The sequence below is a fragment of the Phaenicophaeus curvirostris genome, chromosome 8 (genome assembly GCF_032191515.1).
Source record: "Phaenicophaeus curvirostris isolate KB17595 chromosome 8, BPBGC_Pcur_1.0, whole genome shotgun sequence".
Lineage (NCBI taxonomy): Eukaryota > Metazoa > Chordata > Aves > Cuculiformes > Cuculidae > Phaenicophaeus > Phaenicophaeus curvirostris.
In genome coordinates this window covers 6,467,241-6,474,998 of record NC_091399.1, presented here as the reverse complement: position 1 = coordinate 6,474,998, position 7,758 = coordinate 6,467,241, and the positions used below count along the sequence as shown (strand labels likewise).

At 53.9% G+C, this 7,758-nt stretch overlaps 1 long non-coding RNA gene across 1 annotated transcript; it reads left to right on the top strand.

The window, feature by feature from the left end:
- Nucleotides 1-331: 331 nt before the first annotated feature.
- LOC138723129 (uncharacterized) lies at nucleotides 332-7,193 on the top strand. The gene is made up of 8 exons (XR_011337817.1): nucleotides 332-460; nucleotides 1,163-3,219; nucleotides 3,874-3,938; nucleotides 4,053-4,187; nucleotides 4,524-4,603; nucleotides 5,291-5,434; nucleotides 5,908-5,987; nucleotides 6,537-7,193. It is a non-coding gene; the product is annotated as an uncharacterized lncRNA (long non-coding RNA).
- Nucleotides 7,194-7,758: the final 565 nt, after the last annotated feature.

The following is a 7,758-nucleotide window of genomic DNA, read 5'->3' as shown; positions in this document are numbered from 1 at the left end:
CGCAGGGTGCTCGTTGCACGCCTCAGGCTGACCCCTCTTCTGTCAGGCTGTGGCGTGGTGTCCGTGGCAGCCCAGCGTTCTGGCCACTGGAGGCGGAGGCGGCGACAAACGCATCCTCCTCTGGAAAGTGTCTTCTGGCACCTGCCTGGGCAATATTGATGCCTGTTCCCAGGTGAGACGTGAGCATCGGCTTGGATGTAAACAGCTTGTGGTGGGACGCCTGAGCGGAGCTGCTGGCTCCTGAGGCCCCGAGGCAGGGCTGAGGAGGGGGCTGTGCTCCTCTCGGGGTGCTGAGCATCGGCACGAGCAGCTCGTCTTCCCTGCATTGCCGCCTCCTGCCAGGTCTGTTCCATCGTGTGGTCGACCACCTACAAGGAGCTCATTTCGGGCCACAGCTCCGCAGAGAATCAGCTGGTGATCTGGAAGTATCCAGCCATGTCCAAGGTCACTGAGCTGCAAGGTAGGCAGGGCCCTTTGCCTGGGGCAGGGGGGCTGCTGGCGGCTGAAGGAGATGTGATCCTTGGGTGGAGCGGAGCGGTGGCCCGAGCTGGAGCACGGCTGGTGCAGGCTGGTGAGCAGAGGTGTGTGCTGCTCGAGGGAGGCCCTCCTGGGGGCTGCTGAAGGAACGCTGTTGGTGCAAATGCCCGCCTGGGCTGTGAATTCCTGCTGCTGCAGCACGGTGCGGGGCCAGCTCTGCGAGCTGCTGGGGTTCCCGGGACCCACGCAGTAAATGTGAGCGTGGTGGCAGAAGCAGAGGGAGCGGGGCGTGCGCCGAGCGGCCCGTCCCTGAGCGCATGCCTCCTCTTCAGGTCACACGGCGAGAGTCTTGAGCATGGCTCTGTTTTGCCCGATGGCAAAACAGTGGCCTCGGCTGCTGCGGATGAAACGCTGCGACTCTGGCGCTGCTTTGTGATGGATCCCATCAGGAAGAAGGAGAGAGAGAAGGCAGACATAGTCCAGAGCAGCTTCATTCGCCAGGCCATACGATGAGGGCATGGAGGTGGGGGGGGAGTGGGGAAACCCGGTTTCCCCTGTACATAGTTTCAATGGTTTCCCCTGTACATAGTTTAAATGGTTTCCTCTGTACGTAGTTTAAATGTTAATAAATGTTAATTAACGTTTTAAAATTAACCAAGTGCTTTCCTTTGTCTTTTTTATGGAGTCTGCTGGAAGAGAAGGCCGTGGCTGATGGGAGCAAGCCCAGCGTGGATGCGGAGGACGAGTCCCGCAGTGTCCCAGCAGGACGGTCTCCAAGCCTGGGTCCCCTGCCTTCCTGCGCGCCGAGGAAGTTGCAGCGCCCTGCGTGCTGCTCACAGAGACAGCCCTGGGGTGACAGCTGGGACATCAGCGACTCAGGAGCGATCGCAGGGAAGCGTCTGCCGAACCGCCGAGCCCAGAGGCGTGTGGGAGCTGAGAGACCTCCTGGGAACGGCTGATGGTGTCGCCTGGGGATACCTCGTGACGGACTTGTGGTAATGGCTCTCTAGAAGGCCCTTAAGGCCTCTGGGGAAGAGCTGCTCGTGTGGGGACTGGTGGGTCCTTTTCTAAGGAATTGAATAACGTGAGCCGGGTGTGGCCAGGGCCTGCGGGCAGCGGCGACACCAGTGCTCCTGATTCAAGGAGCTGAAAACAGCTACGGGAGGAAATGCAGCTGCCTTTCTAGGGGTAAAGGTAACAGGGGAATTATCGAATCAGGACAGCTTTCAGAAGGTAAATAGATGGATGGCCTCCAAATATGCTTTGGGGTTGGTCCGTGCCCGTGGGGCAACATGGAAGGGAAGAGGAGTGTTAACTGCACAAGGATCCCCCGTCAAGCACCGAGAAGAAATCCTACAGTTGCGGGAAGACATCGGGCAACGGAGAGAAGCGGCATTAATGCATCGCAAGGCTCCTCAGGTGGGAAAGTCCCTGATGAAGGTATGTAGTGGACTGGCAGAGCGAGCAGCTCGAGGGCAGAAGGAAAAGGTATCTTGGTATTAATCCCTTCTGTGGAGAGGGATCTGAATATCCATTGTGGGGGGATGTGAATGTGTTTGAACAATAATCTGGTCCCTCTCAAGTGCCATTTCTAGTGATGCTGATCTGGAACTGGCAAAATCAGTGAGGGCAACAGCAAACGAGAGGGGGTGGATGGTGACCCCTACAAAAGAGGCTGTAGTTTCTCCCTGGTAGTGCTAAAATTCATTGAGTAAAAGCATCAAGAAATTCACTGGGGAGCAGAGGCTGTAATCGATCATTTAAGGGGACAAGTAATTTGCCTTGCTAAATCCATTGTGGGGAGGCCTGAAATCTGTTTGAAAAATAATCCTGTCCCTCTCAAGCGCCCTCCCCTAGGAGTTGCTCGCAGAGGAAATGCCCCTGGTGATCCCTGGCAGAGAGATTTCTCTGAGCTGCCCAGACAGGGCGGATCCCGGGACCTGGGGGGACCAGGAGCCACATTTTGAGGCTGGCCAGAGGCATTGCCCTGCAGCACCGTCAAAGCAAGAGAGGTGACTCAAACCTCCTTGTAGGGAATTTTACCAAGGTTTGGAATTGCCACAGGTCTGTTGTCAGCTAGAGGTCCTCGCTTTCTAGCGGGGATTGTACAAGAGCTGAGCCGAGTCCGAGGAATAAAATGGGCCCTGCACCCGCCCTGGAGCCCCCAGAGTAGTGGGAAGGTGGAAAGGGTGAATCAAACTCTGCAGAGGGAAAAGGGTAAAATTTGTCAGGAGACTTCTTTGTGGTGGCCTCGAGCTCTTGTACTGGCTGTGCTAAGAACAAGGCTACAGCCGAGAGCTGAGACTAAGGGCAGTCTGTATGAATCAGTGTTTGGGAGGCCTTATCAAATGACCCTTTTTCCTCAAGACGTGGTGCTAGAAGGAGAAACAGCTAAAATCTTCTCTGCTGTTGTTGGGTAAATGTTGTTGGGTAAATGACCTGGGGCGGTGTGTAACGTGTCCTGAGCCTCTCGCTTTAGATTCTCCAGGATGCCCCTTCCAGCCCGGAGACTCCGTCGACATCAAGCCGTGGGAGAGCAGAAGTTCCAGAAAGCTGGAAGGGACCCTTTCAGGTGCTGATAACAACACGCAGCTCCAGGTCGAAGGAATCAACAGGTGGATCCATTCCATGCGAGTCGAGTCAGCGCCGAGTTGGGAGTGGAGAACTGTCCTTGAGCCCAGGAAGCCTCTCCAGAGAAAACTGCAGAGAAGAACCAGGGACTGACATTTGAAAACCAGGAAGGTGGGTTTTTGCCTGTGTCTGCATTTGGTGTATGGATGCAGGCGACTTTCAGGGGTTGTTTCCACAGAGGGTTAAAGGCCAGAACGGGAGGGAACTTTTAGCCAGAGAGGTGGTAAATAAGTCCTCCTTCTGCATGGGGTCAGAAAACCGGGTAGGAGAAATGTACAGCTCTTGGATAACAGGAGTTCCCACTCCCCTCAGCTCACTTACAAACTCTGCTTTTCTGGGGCTTCTAGAGTGTGTTCTGAAAGGCTTCGCCCTGCCGAGGGTCCTTGGCGCAACATTCCTTTGCGCAGATGCCTAAAGCTCCTTCAGCACCGGGCAACTGCTGTTGCTTCCAGGGATGTAGGAAGCTTCTCTGTAGGGATGGAAAATCCCTGTGCTTCTGTTGTGGGTTACCTTAGGGAGTGAAAAATTAACTCCTGGGATTTATCCTCCTTTCTCCCCGCAGAGGGAGCAGTGGCTGTGGCAGAGATGTTCTGTGCTGGCCAGAAGGAATCGGTTGGTGGCAGTGATCAGCCAGTGACAGGTTGTTTAACTGATGAGGGAATATTTGAACGGCTCTTTTTTTCTTCCCTTAGTAATAATTTTCTGTTAGGTCTTCCCAGAGCGAGTGCTGTAATTGGATTCAAGTGTACTGTCTTCTCCTTCCAGAGATCAAAGGCGCTCCTGTCCCCTCTCTGGATTTAGAAGACCTGAGAAACCTCTTTGGATCAGAGGTATCTGGAGACAGCATGTGGTGTTCTGTGTTGAACCAGTCTGAATGAAGATCTGCTTCAAAGCTTGTCCTGAAGGAAGCAGCTATGGTTTGTTTGTGTCAATTCGGACCTCAGCCCCCAAGAAACGTGATGGGATGAGAAGCTCTGGTGATGGATGCGCCTGCAGCCCAGAAGCCAACAGTGTCCTGGGCTGTGTCCAAAGCAGTGGGACTGGCGAGGGAGGGGATTCCAGCCCTCTGCTCCGCTCTGGTGAGACCCCACCTGGAGCCCTGTGTTCAGCTCTGGAATCCCCAACATGCCAATGACACAGACCTGTTAGAGCGAGTCCAGACGATGGTTCTGAAAAATCATAGAGAATTCACCCCCAGTCTGGAGCGGTGCTTAGGGCTTCCTGGAGGTCCATGGTGCATCATTGCCTTACACAGATGCCTAAAGCTTCCTTGGACACAGGGCAACTGCTGTTGCCTAAAGGGATGTAGGAAGCTTCTCTGTTTTCAAGAACTGAAAATCCTTGTGCTTCTGTTGTTGGTGACCTTAGCGAGTGGAAAATTAACCGCTGGGATTTACTCTCTTTTGTCCCCACAGAGGGAGCAGTGGCTGTGGCAGAGATGTTCTGTGCAGTGGGACCAGCGAGGGAGGTGACTGCGGCCCTCTGCTCCGCTCTGGTGAGACCCCACCTGGAGCCCTGTGTCCAGCTCTGGAATCCCGAACATGCCAATGACACAGACATGTTACAGCGAGTCTGGAGGAGGGCTACAAAGATGATCTGAGGGCTGGAGCAGCTCTGCTGTGAGGACAGGTTGAGAGAGTTGGGGTTGTTCAGCCTGGAGGAGAGAAGGCTCTGGGGTGACCCTATTGCAGCTTCCAGTACTGAAAGGGGCTCTGGGAAAGCTGGGGAGGGGCTCTTTACAGGGGCGTGGAGTGACAGTACAAGGGGGGATGGCTGTAAATTGGAGGGGGGAAGATTTTGATTAGGCAGTAGGAAGAAATTCTTGGTGCTTTGGGTGGTGAGGCCCTGGCCCAGGTTGCCCAGGGAAGTGGTGGGTGTCCCATCCCTGGAGGTGTTCAAGGCCAGGTTGGAAGGGGTTTCGAGCCACGTGATCCAGTGGGAGGTGTCCCTGCCCTTGGCAGGGTGTGGAACTGGATGGGCTTTTAGGTCCCTTCCCACCCAAGCCGTTCTGAGATCTGTGATTTGAATACATTTGAAATATATTCCTGCTCGGGATCCCCTGGGTGGTTGGAGTCCAAATCTAGCCGTGTGCAAGAGAAAGTCAGAGACCAGTCAGCTTTGCCCGGGTTCTCTGGAGGGACAAAGGCAGCGCTACCCACCTAATCCTCACCGTGTCTCACAGGAACTGCAGCTGAAGCGTTAGCTCAAGGACCCTGTCATTTCTTCAACCCGGGGACAGCTTGAAGCTGAAGACGCCAACAGCTGCAGGAAGCGTGGAGCAGAGGAAGAAACATTGGAAGGAAAGGAGGAAATTGCTGTTGTGCAGGTGTCTGTCGTAGCTGCAGGGCACTGCTTTCCAGCAGGGCCTTTTTATTTCTCTCTGGGTGCTTGCAATGGGAAACGGCATGAAGATCAGCCTCTCGGCCTTTCGTGAAACACAGAGTTTTAAACTAAATTCCGTTTGCAAGGTTTACATAGATGTGCTGTGAAGTCGTTTAGAGATCTTCAAGCAATGCCCTTGTCTGGCACCATGATGTGTTTCATAGCGTCACTCAAAGTGACTGAATGCTTCAGCTTTCGAAATGTTTCTTTTAGGGGTCCAGCCAGCAGCTGCTTAGATTTCAGGTGTCAGCGTTGTCTTTGCTTCTGTGTTTCAGAGAAACAGGCAACTGATGTTGCTTGAAGGGATGTAGGAATCTTCTCTGTTTTCAAGGACTGAAAATCCTTGTGCTTCTGTTGTTGGTGACCTTAGTGAGTGGAAAATTAACTGCTGGGATTCATCCTCTTTTGTCCCCACAGAGGGAGCAGTGGCTGTGGCAGAGATGTTCTGTGCAGTGGAACCGGCGAGGGAGGTGACTGCGGCCCTCTGCTCTGCTCTGGTGAGACCCCACCTGGAGCCCTGTGTTCAGCTCTGGAATCCCCAACAAGCCAATGACACAGACGTGTTACAGCGAGTCTGGAGGAGGGCTACAAAGATGATGCGAGGGCTGGAGCAGCTCTGCTGTGAGGACAGGCTGAGAGAGTTGTGGTTGTTCAGCTTGGAGGAGAGAAGGCTCTGGGGAGACCCTATTGCAGCTTCCAGTACTGAAAGGGGCTCTGGGAAAGCTGGGGAGGGGCTCTTTACAGGGGCGTGGAGTGACAGTACAAGGGGGGATGGCTGTAAATTGGAGGGGGGAAGATTTTGATTAGGCAGTAGGAAGAAATTCTTGGTGCTTTGGGTGGTGAGGCCCTGGCCCAGGTTGCCCAGGGAAGTGGTGGGTGTCCCATCCCTGGAGGTGTTCAAGGCCAGGTTGGAAGGGGTTTTGAGCCACATGATCCAGTGGGAGGTGTCCCTGCCCTTGGCAGGGAGTGGAACTCGATTGTTCTGTGTTGGTGACTTACTGAGTGGAAAATTAACTGCTGGGATTCATCCTCTTTTGTCCCCACAGAGGGAGCAGTGGCTGTGGCAGAGATGTTCTGTGCAGTGGGACCGGCGAGGGAGGTGACTGCGGCCCTCTGCTCCGCTCTGGTGAGACCCCACCTGGAGCCCTGTGTTCACCTCTGGAATCCCCAACATGCCAATGACACAGACGTGTTAGAGCGACTCAGTCTGCTCTCCCAGGCTGAGAGGGAGGCTATATTTGAGGGCACCTCATTTCCCGCCTGTTCCGGCAGGGCTCTCTCTGCCTGGGCACATCCGAGGGATTTGTCCAGTGTGTTTGGCAGAGGCCGAGCAGGGAGGCTTTTACCTTGACTGCAGCTCAGGGCAGAAAGAATTGCTGAGCGTGGTCTGGTTCTGAGAGAAAGTAATTTTGTCTGATTTTGAGATGTGGGACAGGCTCAATATCCAGGAGGTCACTGTAACTGACTTTGTCTTCCTTGTAAGTGAGCGTTCCCTGTTGCACTCCAGAAGATCTGTTTAGGGTCACTGATTTCAGGCTAGGAAAGAAATAACGTTCCAAGTCCCTTCACTGTGAGAGGCTACAGACCTTTTGTGTTTCCAGCCCAGGGCTCTCCTGCTGTCTCCAGGAGTTGTGTGAACACTGCTGACCCAGTGGTCTTGCCCGGAGGGTGTGACAGTGGTTCCTTAGGCTGCACGTTTGTTGTGGGTGAAAGCATTCCCTTGTGTCCTTTCCCAGCTGGATCCACAGTGTGGGTCAGTGTGGAGAAGGAGAAAGAATGGCAATTAAAACTTCTTCCCTTAGTCCTTCCGTGTGTCCTGTCTCTTTGACATCAAAGCGGGAGGGGAGATGAATTTTCTTATGGATGTGATACCTTGGGCATGTTTTAGCTCCATGGAATTTTTAATGGATTTGCTTTGTTGCTTAGTTTTTCTTTCAGAAATGTGTTTCCAAGGAAGTCTCTCGGGAGTCAAGGCTTGGCCAGTTCCAGGGATCGAGACAAAGCAAACATTAAAGAACAGCAGTGCCCGAGTACTTTCTTGGTGTCCTTTCCTAGTAGCATTGCACTCCTCATCCCCTGCTGTTACTCCTTACCTCCTTCCCCTACAGCTCCGTGCCGTCTCAGCATCTCCGCTGCTCTTCTAGCTGGCTCTACCGCTTCCACCTGTGTCTTTGCTTGTCCTCAACCTCCTCCCACAGCCCTAATATCTTTCCAGCTTTGCCTTCCTTGTAACAGGTCTGCCACCCCGGCTTTCCCCTGCCCGCAGCT